Source organism: Podarcis pityusensis, assembly GCF_964106645.2.
Source record: "Podarcis pityusensis genome assembly, chromosome: 4".
NCBI lineage: Eukaryota > Metazoa > Chordata > Lepidosauria > Squamata > Lacertidae > Podarcis > Podarcis pityusensis.
The window spans coordinates 99,127,817-99,140,591 of NC_138027.1; the positions used below are offsets into that span (position 1 = coordinate 99,127,817).

Below are 12,775 nucleotides of genomic sequence, written 5' to 3' on the forward strand. Positions count from 1 at the left end.
ATTCTGTGTCCAGGGCAGCTGTCTACCAGCTCCATCTGGTACGTAGGCTGAGACCCTACCTGCCCATGGACTGTCTCACCTGAGTGGTGCATGCTCTAGTTATCTCCCGCTTGGACTACTGCAATGCGCTCTACGTGGGGCTACCTTTGAAGGTGACTTGGAAACTACAACTAATCCAGAATGTGGCAGCTAGACTGGTGACTGGGAGCGGCCGCCGAGACCACATAAGACCTACATTGGCTCACAGTACATTTCTGAGCACAATTCAAAGTGTTGAATTTCCACTGCCGCCCCCCAATACACACACACACACACACACACACACACACACACACACACAAAGCCATGAGCCTAATCTAAGATGCAGGGGTCAGCAAACTTTTTCAGCAGGGGGCCCACAGTCCCTCAGACTTTGTGGGGGGCCGGACTATATTTTGAAGGGGGGAAAATGAACAAATTCCTATGCCCCACAAATAACCCAGAGATGCATTTTAAATAAAAAGACACATTCTACTTATGTAAAAACACGCTGATTCCCAGACCGTCCATGAGCCGGATTTAAAAGGCGATTGGGCTGGATCCAGCCCCTGGACCTTAGTTTGCCTACCCATGTCTAAGAGGAACGTTCCACCTCCTCTCTCAAACTTGATGGGTTTTTATCTTTTGAATAGTAACACCCTCTGGTTCACTTCATGTGGGACTCTGAGTGAACTTGGTAGAATCAGGGCCGTGGTTTAAAACAGTTTCATTTTCTGTCAGGCTGGTGCACCAGGCAGCATCTCAGTTCCCCACCCCTTCGACTTCCAGCGACATCACCCTGCTATTCAGAGCAGCTTCTTTTTACATGGTGTCAGTATTATAATGGTTTACCAATAATAACATTTCTGTTTCCGCTTGATTTCCCAGACGCACACTTTGGGAAATAGAATGGAGAAGTGTAGTAAAAAGCTTGGCAAATGCAATTATCCCGATGGAATGAAATGTGACAGAGCTCTGAGTACTTGCACCATATTAGAAAAGGGAAGCGGGTAATTGTTCATATGACAAGATAGAAACCAGGCTGGGACCACCTGTCACCCAGAATGCTGAATGGAGCCCACCAGCTACAGATGGTCACTCGTTGGGTGTGCTAAATGAATGGCCGTTTAACCCTTTCTACCATGTGATTTATTGGATCTATGCCCCACCCACTCTGCCCCGCCCCCAGAACCCTGTATACTCCACCAGGGGTGGTACAGGGTAGCAATTGCCCCCCTCCAATCCTATTAAAATTAAAAAAAGTTGGCATCCTAGATTGAAATCTGTTAACAGAGGTCTTTGCTTCTTTGCACAGATGGTGATTTTGTATACCAAAAAAGGAACAAATGTTCTCAACTTTACATTAATCAAATTCATGTACCCTATAGAGACTTTTCACAGGTGGAGAGTGGGAAGATAGCAATTGCTACTACTAATTACTATGAAGTTCAGACCCATAATGCCCCCACCCCCACTTTCTCGGACCTAACAGTTTTTTGAGAGTAGTATTATGTGGCAGCAAAAAGGATGCCTCTTCCAAATGTCGATAATTGAATCCTATCGTCTAAGCATTAGTATATAAATACTGCAACATCTACAAGTTTATGACTTGGGTTGCTTGACATTTGCTTTTGCTTTAGCGCCAAAGTAAGAAATCAGCAGGAGGTTTGCAAGGCAGTGCTCTAAAAGACAATATTCAGTCCAGACGGTGCGAAAAAGATTACAGAAAATAAAAAAGGTGAAATTTTGTGCTTGAATGTGTCATGATATGAAGCATCCATACACTGGGGGAGGTGTCTCTTTTTTAAAATACAGGGGTTAAGTTACCCCAGCTGATCAATGGTTATAAGCTACAGCCTCACATCAGAATTATCACAAGGGCACATAGTCTTTTAAATTGAATAGATTACTTAACTCTAAATGCTCTCTAATCGCCCTGTTCATGGGGCCATCCTCACCTCCTGATAAGCAACTAAGGTCGGCGGGGAGGACAAGGCCCTAATTCCAATCCTCCAAAATGGCTAGCTAGCACTCCTGAGTCTGCTATTCCCTCCATAGCCCCTTTTCATTCTTTTGGCAAGTGGGGAGATCATGCATTGCCCCACGCCCCCAATTAGCTGGATTTGGCCCAGAAGCATGCAGTTCCTCTACGAATCCATGGCTTTGATAGTGACTATCTAATTGAGTAGCTGTAGTTCTTCTTGACTGATTAATTTGGAATCCAACAATGATGTTTTCTGTATTAAAGTTCTTCTTCTTCTTTGGCGATCACTTGTAGCCGAGTAAGATTGCCGTCCATAAACACGGTTTTAACAATGAGTCCGTAAGTGACTGTGGAGGCCAATTCTGGATCCACACATCCTACCACAGTGGAGACATAGGTTTCCGGGCGGGAATTGATCATGGTGAGGGTTTGCCAAGTGTGCCTTCCTCTTGGCATGTTTCTCCCTTGCGTTCTGAGTTCAAGTGTCTTCAAAGTCCATGACACCTTTGGTAAAGACTGTTCTCCAACTGGAGGGCTCGCAGGCCAGTGTTTCCCAGTTGTCGGTGTTTATACTATATTTTTTAAGATTTGCCTTGAGACAGTCTTTAAAACTCTTTTGTTGACCACCAGCATTACGCTTTCCATTGTTAAGTTCGGAATAGAGTAGTTGCTTTGGAAGACGATCATCAGGCATCCGCACAACATGACCAGTCCAATGAAGTTGATGTTGAAGAATCATTGCTTCAACACTGGTGATCTTTGCTTCATCCAGTACACTGATATTTGTTCGCCTGTCTTCCCAAGTGATGTGTAAGATTTTTCGGAGACACTGTTATTAAAGTTAAGGCATCGTGCACACTGGACTGGAGGAACACTGATTTCTCTTTGGCTATTTGTGTTTATTATTTGTGTGATGGAAGCAATTGGACCAAATTGTGGGCTTTCCCTCACCCAAATAGCAGGTGCAGTGAGGTCACCTGGACCTGGGCCAAAACTATCTGTCCTCCACACTAGGGTCCCATTCCAGATCAGGAGTGGGTGAAGGCAACACTGGCAATTTCTTGAGGGGAAACTATGTGATTGAAGTAACATGTAGTTTAGCCCTGAGATGCTTGGTGATGTGGGCTTTCCCTGACGTGAACCCAAATAAGTTTTTTACATGCAGGGTAGGTATTTATTTGTACGGCTTGTCAACTAGTCCATTCATTTATATTCTGCATGTTTCACAAATTTGTGCTCAAAGTAGTTCAGAGAATATAAATAGCCCACACTTAGAAATACATAAATAGCAAAATCATAAATCATGATAAAGGGATGGGGAACCTGTAACCCTGCAGGTGTGACTGGACTACAATTTTCATTCTTTCCCAATCCTGTGTTAAACAAATTGTCCCAAGCAAAGGAAGATACTTCAGGATACAACAGTGTGTAATGAAAGGAGGCAGGCTTAGCAGGTGACCATTGATGGGAGGAGAGGGATGTTGCAAATGCACAAGATCCCTCCCCCTTCTAATCTCGTCTGTGGCATGGAGTGGATCTACCCAAAAGTCGACTTTCAAGGGCTGAGCAGAGTGCTAGCCCTTTACTGTCAATCAATCACCCTTCTGTTAAACTAGTTGTACTAGTTGTAGTACAGGAATATGAAGAGCATTAGTTGGGGGTGGGAGTGGGGAGAGAATTCAAGCCATCCATTTCCCCACCTGCAGCTCAAAATGGTGCCGCCTTACAGGACATATGTGATATCAGGCTGCTGGCTGCTCTTCTAAGCCAGACGTCTTTTCAGCTCACAGCTGTGCTACACAATCTTGCTGCATGCGAGTTTTCCGAGTGTCATTCTTACATGGAAGATTGCAGCCGTAGAGGATGAAAAGGCAGGCGCTCTCTTTCCCCCCCTCGGTTTAGAATTTCCTGAGATTAAGTAGAAAGTGGAAAATACACAGTGGTGCATCTTTGGGATTTAGGTGTGTATATATATTACATAGCTTGTAGAAAGCTTCAAAGCATTATTGCAGCCTATAAACCATGTTCTTACAGACCGACTAGAGCCATATTGAAGCCTCCTGCAAGAAATGAAGTCCTGATGATAATCTTTACTTCATTGACCGTGTATTCTTTTGCTATCTGTTTCCCTGCCAACTTTCCCATTCTCTGTTTCAAATGCTCTCTCTCCCTGCTAAGATCTGGGGATTCATAATGTAATGCTCACATCTGGGTAATTCAGACTCTGTACTGATTATCCCATTATGCTCTGCAAGACTGTAACTCAAGCCTCATCTTAACAGAAAATGCTCTTTTAAGAGTTCCTTTTTTGGGGGGGGATTATGCTAAGGCTTTTATAATTCTCTGCATTGCAGAAGGTGTAAATAATATATAGTTTAGGGTGAAGACAGATGTAGGATTTTAGGAGCAGTCAGTCACAAAAGGGTCTTCATCTGTAGTATGTTCATCTTCACAACTTGAACATACCAGCTCCCAGTCCTGCCTGTCACACCATATGGGTGGTGGGTGGGAGCCTCGTGAAAACTGTCTATAAGCTACATATGTAAATCATATCTATTTCTATCTATCTTGCAATATGCATATCTTTCATACTATTTTAAAAATCATAAATATATTTGAAAGCATTCCATATCAAGATAATGTAACCTTAGGAAATAAAAGCAAACTATGTGTTTAGGATTAGAGCTGGTGTAGGAACTAAGAGTTCTGCTTTGAAGAGACAAGTCTTTCTTTAAAATAAAACCTCCATCTTTTCTTTACTAGGTAGCCTTAGGGCTTATCCATACTTCCTCTTCTCCCTCTGCTTTCCCTTGGGGAACGTGCTCTTTAGTGCTCAGTCGGAGCAAACAGCAATTCAGGTTTCCAGTGGGTTTTCCCAGGGGAAAGTAGAGGGAAAGCGGAAGTGTGGATGAGCCCTGAATTACACAAGAGGGCCCTAATTCCAGTTCAGCCCTGATTGGCACTTAAGCTACCAAACTAAGTATTGTCCCCACTCTGTCAATGTGGGTCGTGGTACTGATAACCGCCATGTTGCAGGTTTGATCCCTGTATGGGACAGCTAATTATTCCTGCCTTGCAAAGGGGTTGGACTAGATGATCCTCAGGGTCCCTTCCAACTCTACAGTTCTATGATCCTATGATTCTATGTCTGAAACACATAAGATGTTTGCCATAAAAACATGCAACGAAAGCGGTAGCCCACTAAGAGTCATGTGCAGTGGCTTAGTTCTGTAATTCAAGCAATTCTGTTTTCTTCACTCAATAGCATCACAACTGGATTGCCACACACACACACACACAAACCACACTGCTGCATGTGTGCGCAGACACATATTTGCTTGGCTTAAAACACAGGTGTGACTCTTAAGAGGGAACCTTTGTGTTTTACAAGCACCGTTTAAAAATACTGCAGGAGCTTTTTTGTGGGGAAGCAGTGCTGCAAACATAATTAACACGCTGGCCCATTTATTTTGCTGTCTTTCATTACTTTATACAGCTCCATAGATACTCCACAGAATTTCTTTTTCTGTTTTAAAGGAAAATGTTGATACAACTTTTAACTGCAGCTGCATTGCTATTCACCAGTAATAATTGCTACTGGGGAAGCAAAATTGTTTAGGGAAAGCAGCTGATATAAATATACCGACATTCTGTGCCAACAACCTCTATCTTTAGCCATAGGCAAAGAAGGTCAAGGATATAAAACAAAGAGCAAAAACTCAATTGCACTGCAGATTTAGCTACAGACAAAGGAAGGGGAAGGAAGATTCCCTTGGCCAATGCAAAACCGTGCACCGTCTGAACACTGTCACCTTTCTCATGTTCTTCCTTTCTTGCCAACTTGTATCATTGCCCAAATTTTAGAAAGTTAATCCAGCAGTTGTGAATTACCCCTGTTCAAGGGCATCTCCCTTGTCTTTTGTCCAAACAGGAGTATTCTACTTGCTGGGCCTCCACAAGCAACAGGCCGCTTTAACTAATCAACTTTTCTTGAGGGCTGGCACATTCCAAGTACAGCACATCACAATGCAAAGAGAAGCCATCCCCACGCAAAGCTCCATTTGCAAGCAGGAATGCCAAATGAGCAAACAAGTGGCCTGCTTTGGGCCATTTAAATTTAATGATCTGGATCATTCTTCCCATGTAAGGTGGAAAAACCAAGGCTGAGCTTGCCAGCTTTTCTCATTGGATGGCTCCAAGTCATGCAGCATATTTATAATTAAAACCAAGTGCCATTAAAATTACATCAATGTCATAACAGTTACTGCAAAACCGTATCAGATTCCCCACAACTATTCCCTCGCCTGCCTATAGGAAATGCTGCACGGTTTCTACTTTGTGGCAAACATCAGCATGTATTTAATTTCACATTTCACTGTAACAGCAAACTTTGAGCATGTTATGAGATGCGCTTTATGAAATATTGAGGGGGAACATGAAAGCACTGCTGTTTTCCATGGTTAGCACCATTTCTCAATAAGGTTAATATTATTTCGGCTTGTCACAACCTGCTGAGGAAAACAAAGAGTGTTGTGGCACCTTAAGTGGGTTACATTGGCACGAGCTTTCGGAGAGAAGAGCCTCCATGAGATGAATGAATGCAATAAAGGAGCTGATAGGTTTATTTGCATATACATGGAGTACAGTGAAGAATCAAGTCAAGACAAGAGTTAAAGATAAGGACAGAGGAAGCTTTATCAAACTCAGACAATTCGTCCATCTACCTCAGTGATCTGAGTACTGGCAGTGTCTTGCTCCACAAGGGTGTTTCTTAGCCCTCTGCAGAGATTGCACTTGGAACCTTTGGCAAACAAAGCATTGCTCTAGCCCTGAACTAAGCAAGATGCTAGGAGAGTATTCAGGCAGTGATTCTTTGCAGGACTATCAACGTGGCACATGCATACAACGCTGTCCATATTTTCATTTGTGAAATGTTAGGAGATATCAACAAAAAATCATAAAACACACCCTGTCTACCTCCCCACCTCCTAAACAATCAATCAGTTAAAATGTGTGATCTGAAATGTTGTGGCAGAATCTTTGGCCACAACCAAGTGCCTATTCCTTTCGGAAACAGAGATGGCTCTCTCAACATGCCGGAGAACAGGCACTAAACGTAAGCTTTCTGTTGTTCCAAATTTCCATTTTAATGTGCCCTCAGATTACATTGATTGTATCGTCTAAGCTTTACCACTGAACCACTGGGGTGAGACTTCCTATTGGCTGTCCAATAGTCAAATGATTACATTGCCACACAATGCCAACACACTGAAACTGGTGTCAAACTGACTTTATCTCTTAGAAAATTAAGCTCCATTATCTTGCACAATGCAGACTTTTTATGATAGCAGCATGGCAAATCTAGAGGATGGTTGTCAGTAGATAATCATACCCCATGGGAATTATGGATATTCGGCTAAACCTTATGTCTTTTTACTGCTGTAGGGAAATAGTTATATTATGACAAATACACTTCTAGTGGATTACTTACATTCTCTTTTTTTGGCCAAAAGCTGCAGTTTTCAGAATAATCTGGCTAGATCACCTTAACATGGCACTGCTTACCAAGGCCTCTTTAGGTGTTCAGCACAAACCTATGAAGGGGCTCTCATACACCTGTAGACATTGGCATTCAGCTAAAGTGAGCCCCATGCATGCACCTATATGTGAAGCCCCCCCCCCCTTCAGACTGGCACGAATCATGCATGAGACTTTGGACTGACACATCCTTGTCCATGAGCACCTCTTCACACATTCATAAAGATGACTAAAGAGGGCTGGTCTCTGTTATTGTCCAAAGGTTGCACATTCACCCATCTGTTACTGAGTGAAATACACATTGAAGTTTGCATTTAAAATGGTGTTAGCTGACTAAATATGACACCAAAAAACTTGTCATTATTGAGTGCTGTGCTGAAACCTGCACTCCGTTTTTTTCTTCCCATGTGGGGAAAAAACACACACATATGGGTGGTTGTGGTTGTTGCCTCATTTGCAGGAAACTATAGAATTTCTGTACAATTTTGGTGGGTACTAGGCTGGCTTTAAAGGGACGTGGGTGGCGCTGTGGGTTAAACCACAGAGCCTAGGACTTGCCAATCAGAAGGTCGGTGGTTCAAATCCCCGCGACTGGGTGAGCTCCCGTTGCTCGGTCCCTGCTCCTGCCAACCTAGCAGTTCGAAAGCACGTCAAAGTGCAAGTAGATAAAGTAGGTACCGCTCCGGCGGGAAGGTAAACGGCATTTCCGTGTGCTGCTCTGGTTCGCCAGAAGGGGCTTAGTCATGCCGGCCACATGACCCAGAAGCTGTACGCCGGCTCCCTCAGCCAATAAAGCGAGATGAGTGCTGCAACCCCAGAGTCAGCCACGACTAGACCTAATAGTCAGGGGTCCCGTTACCTTTACCTTTAGGCTGGCTTTACCTTATTGTTGTGAGATGGTGGGGGATAATGTGTGTATTGTTCTTTCCATTAAATATTTTTCTTGAGTTCTGCACCTTTTCCAGATGCCTGTGAATCCTGATCTGAAAAAGCTCCATGACATCTCCCTTTAATCAAAGCATTTTTGTTCAATCCTAAGAAAATTCTTTTATTTTGAAGAGATGCAATCCAATAGATACTTTTTTGAGATCCAAAATACCTGAATGCAGCCAATATTCTCACTCTCAAGAAGCTGGTGATGTATCTTCAACATGTTCTATTGGTGATCAGAATGATATGGTCCATCTTGAAGCTTCAGTATCCAAGTGGAGGCAGGATGCTTTGTCACAGTTGACATGAAGACATTACACAAGGTAAATTATTCCATTCTTCCAATCCAATCCAGAAGGAACATTGGTTCGCTTTATGTGGAATTCACTCACCCAGGGAGCCAGCCAGGCCCAATCTCTTAGCTCTTATGTCAGCAAAAAGGCTGGGTTAATTGAGGGCCTTCAGAGTACTGAAGCTGTCGTGGCTGTAGCAGCTTTAGAAGCTGCCTTTTGCTGCTTTTAATTGTTTTATTTGTTGTTTTATGGTGGATTTAGAATGATTTGTCTATAGAATTCCATCTTGTAAGCTGCCTGGAGGACCCTGCAAAATAAGTGAATAAATGAATGAAATGGAGCTCTGCACTGCTAGAAGAGATTAGAAGCCATTAGAGGAGACAAAACCCTTATCTCACACAGTGTACAGTTGTGGAACAGATCCCACCCCAGTCTTTGGGCACATGACACCCCACATGCACAATACAATGCATGCAATATGTGTGTGTGTGTGTGTGTGTGTGTGTGTGTGGTGTGTGTGTGTGTTTATTACCTGTAATTACGTGTGTGTGCTACATTTACTAGTCATGGACCACATCTTCATGGATATCAGGCTCTTGGATATCTCACCACCACATGTCCTGCTTCTTTCCCAGGCAAGTGGTCTGAAAGCCCATGACGCTGAAGTTAAGTAGGTCTGAGACTAGGCAGTGTCTAGATGGGTGACTGCCAGGAAATAACACCTTGAGTTCCATGGTAAAAAAAAGACAGGACATAAAACCATAGAACTGGAGAGTTGGAAGGGACCCTGAGCAAGGCCAGATTTAGGTTTGATGAAGCCCTAAGCTACTGAAGGTAATGGGGCCCTTTACATGTCCAGCTGTCCTTTGTCAACAACAAAGTGTCGCTGTTTTTTGTGTTGAATATATGCTATATGGTAATTTATGGACCTAATAGGTATATAAAGCCATTTGCACATAACAAAATATGTATTTTATCAAAGTAATTGTTGAACTGAAATACAATTAAGAAGAAGTATATTAACAGTGAAATAATTATTAATACATACTGTTGCTGTATGCAAGTTTTCTTTTATTTGTTTTTTATCTTATATTTTGGAAATGTACATCCAGGGTTTTTTTCCCCTTTAATTTTTTTGGGGGCCCCCAAAATAGTGGGGCCCTAAGCTAGAGTTTGTTTAGCTTATACGTAAATCTGGCACTGACCCCGAGGGTCATCTAGTCCAAACCCCAGTAATGCAAGAATCTCAACTAAAGCGTCCATGGCAGGTGGCCATCCAGCCTCTCCATAAAAACCTCCAAGGAAGGAGCATCTATGACCTTGATAAGGTACGAAAATAATTAATAAATAGTGGAGATTTGTATGAAGTAAAAAATGTATTCACAGCAGTGAATATATTTCATTGATAGTATGCATAGTGGACTTCAGATAGCAAAAAGATCTGATAATAACTGAAATTAGAAATCCACTGGTTTTAAACAAAGCTGGCATACAGCAAGCCAGTATAAATTAAGCTAGTATAAAGTTACACCAGATCTAAACTCTGTTCCGGAATGCGGCTACTGCTAGCTGAGTCAACCTCAGCCTGAGAGAGGGAAAACGAGCCTTTAAAAGCAGTACGTGAGCTACATAATGCCTTTTATCGGCTTAACTTACAGTGGGTTGCCAGGCGCTGTGGTCTAAACCACTGAGCTTCTTGGGCTTATCAGAAGGTCAGCGGTTCGAATCCCCACAACGGAGTGAGCTCCCGTTGCTCTGTCCCAGCTCCTGCCAACCTAGCAGTTTGAAAGCACACCAGTGCTACTGGATAAATAGGAACCACTGTGGTGGGAAGGTAAACGGCGTTTCCGTGCACTCTGGTTTCCATCACGGTGTTCTGTTGCACTAGAAGCAGTTTAGTCCTGCTGGCCACATGACCCAGAAAGCTGTCCGTGAACAAATGCCGGCTCCCTCAGCCTGAAAGCGAGATGAGCACCACAACCCCATAGTCGCCTTTGACTAGACTTAACTGTCCAGGGGTCCTTTACCTTTTTTACCTTTTTATATGACTGAGCTGAGCAGGCTTAGGATCCAGCCTAAGTCTTCCCTCTATGTTCCTGCCCTCAGGAAGCCCCTTGCTATACGATTGCTCCCTGTATTTCTGATGTTCCAATACAGGGCTTTAAAAAAACACAAAACTGTCCCTTCCTGTGTCTATTTTTCTCAGAATTTCCTTCCCTGAAAATTGTTTGCAGAAGTTGACATCACTTATAATTTTGTTGGGTTGCTATAGCAATCGCGATGGGACCCAAAAGCATAAAGGATGCAGAATTAATCTGCTCATGTAGTTGAGCTTCATAGAGTGTGCCCCCTATGGAGAGAGCATAGTAATTATGCCTTGTTCACTAGGTTTTCCATTGCACCTTTCAAATTACAGGTGTCAACACTGATTCCTGCCCCCCCTCAGGTTGAAAATCTGGAAGAAACAACAATCGCCTTCATCCTTATGAGCGAAAGGAAAGTGAGTGTTTTACATTTAGGATGCAACATAGACATCTCTTCTCTAATTGTTGCAATTCCCCCCTTTTTTTTCTTGTTGCCTTTTGCATCCACCCTATCTTTACCTTTCCTCCAAGTCAAACTTGATTCCCCCTCCCATTTAATCCTCATAATAATCACATGAGATAAATTAGGCTGGAAAACAGTGACTGGCTCAAGGTCTTCAAATCCAGACACCCCAAACTGAGGCCCCACCTCAGTATCATAAATCAATGCCATACAACTGTAAACAGTCATGGCTTTCCCCAAAGAATCCTGGGAACTGTAGTTTGTTATGGGTGCCGAGAGCTGTTATGATATTCCTATTTCCCCCACAGAGCTACAATTCCCAGAGTTCCTTGGGAAAGAGGCATTGACTGTTAAACCATTCTGAGAACTGTAGCTTTGTGAGGAAAATTGGAGTCTCCTAACAATTCTCAACACCCTTAAGAAACAACCAATCTCAGAATTCTTCAGGAGAAGCCTTGACTCTTTCAAGTGGTATGGTGCAGGTCTGGCCTTAGTCGGGCATTCAAAAACCGGTAGTTTGTAGACCACAGTCAAAAGAAATGTGCATAATATTTCAGAGCAGGAGAAAAGTAGGGAGCCTAACACAAGTTCTATTTTTAAGTCCTATTTTCCTCTGCCATTCTAAAAAAGGTCTGTCTTAGCTTTAAACAACGTTCCTTACCAAGCAAAAATGAGTATTGGCTGTGATTATGCACACAGTCCATAGCTCTAGAAGCATGGCCTGTTGCTTGCCCACAGCACCTGGCAATGGGAGGCACACTGCTAAAGGCCTCCTGAAATGAAGAGGGCTTCATCCCCTCCTTTGCTAGTGCCAACACTTGAAAAGGCCCTGTTGCACCATTCATTCACCAGTCCCTGCTTTGACCTATTACGATCACCCCTTCATATTTTGCCCTGTTGCCTGGAAGGGCTGGCCTTGTATACTTCTGGAGTCCTCCAGCTCTCGTGGCTTATAGCTGTGAATCTGTCTTACCGTTTTCCCAAAGCCATCTAAGCTAGCAGCCATCATCTGTCTTGAGGTAATGATTTCTCGAGTTAATTATAGCCCTCCTCAGGCATTGTCTTTAAGAGCAAAGAAAACGGGGAGGGATCGGTGGGAACAAGGATGCTAGTTCTGCCCCAGGCAAAGCAGAGAGAGCCTTGTGTACTCATGATGGCACATTTTAGCACCTGGGGAAATCAGGGTTTAAAAACATGTGGGAAGCCTCCACCTGTTGGAGAGCCATGGGAACAGTGATGTTGACTGGTGCGCACACCCCCAAAGCTCACCTCACATGGTTGCTTGGCTAGTAAGAACTGCATCTGATCTTACATGCTTTACATAGTCAGCTCAGCACCATTGTTTAAGCACCTAACCAAAGAACGGCTGCTTCATACATCCATGTACATCAGGCATTTTTTAAAAGTATTTAATTTGTGCAGTATCTGTTTAGAATTCTAGCAGGGATTTCAAATAATGCAAAAT

At 43.2% G+C, this 12,775-nt stretch overlaps 1 protein-coding gene across 2 annotated transcripts in view; it reads right to left on the reverse strand.

Annotated features, from left to right (window-relative positions):
- Positions 1-12,775, reverse strand: part of LOC308475852 (uncharacterized protein) — a 190,017-nt gene that overhangs the window by 40,904 nt on the left and 136,338 nt on the right. Inside the window, exon 5 of one of the 2 annotated variants that reach the window (XR_013985391.1) lies at positions 8,395-9,070. The exons of the other annotated variant lie outside the window; for it this stretch is intronic. The gene's annotated coding sequence lies outside the window, so the exon portion shown is untranslated. Of the gene's footprint in view, positions 1-8,394; positions 9,071-12,775 lie in introns of those variants that run through there. 2 annotated transcript variants of the gene reach the window in all.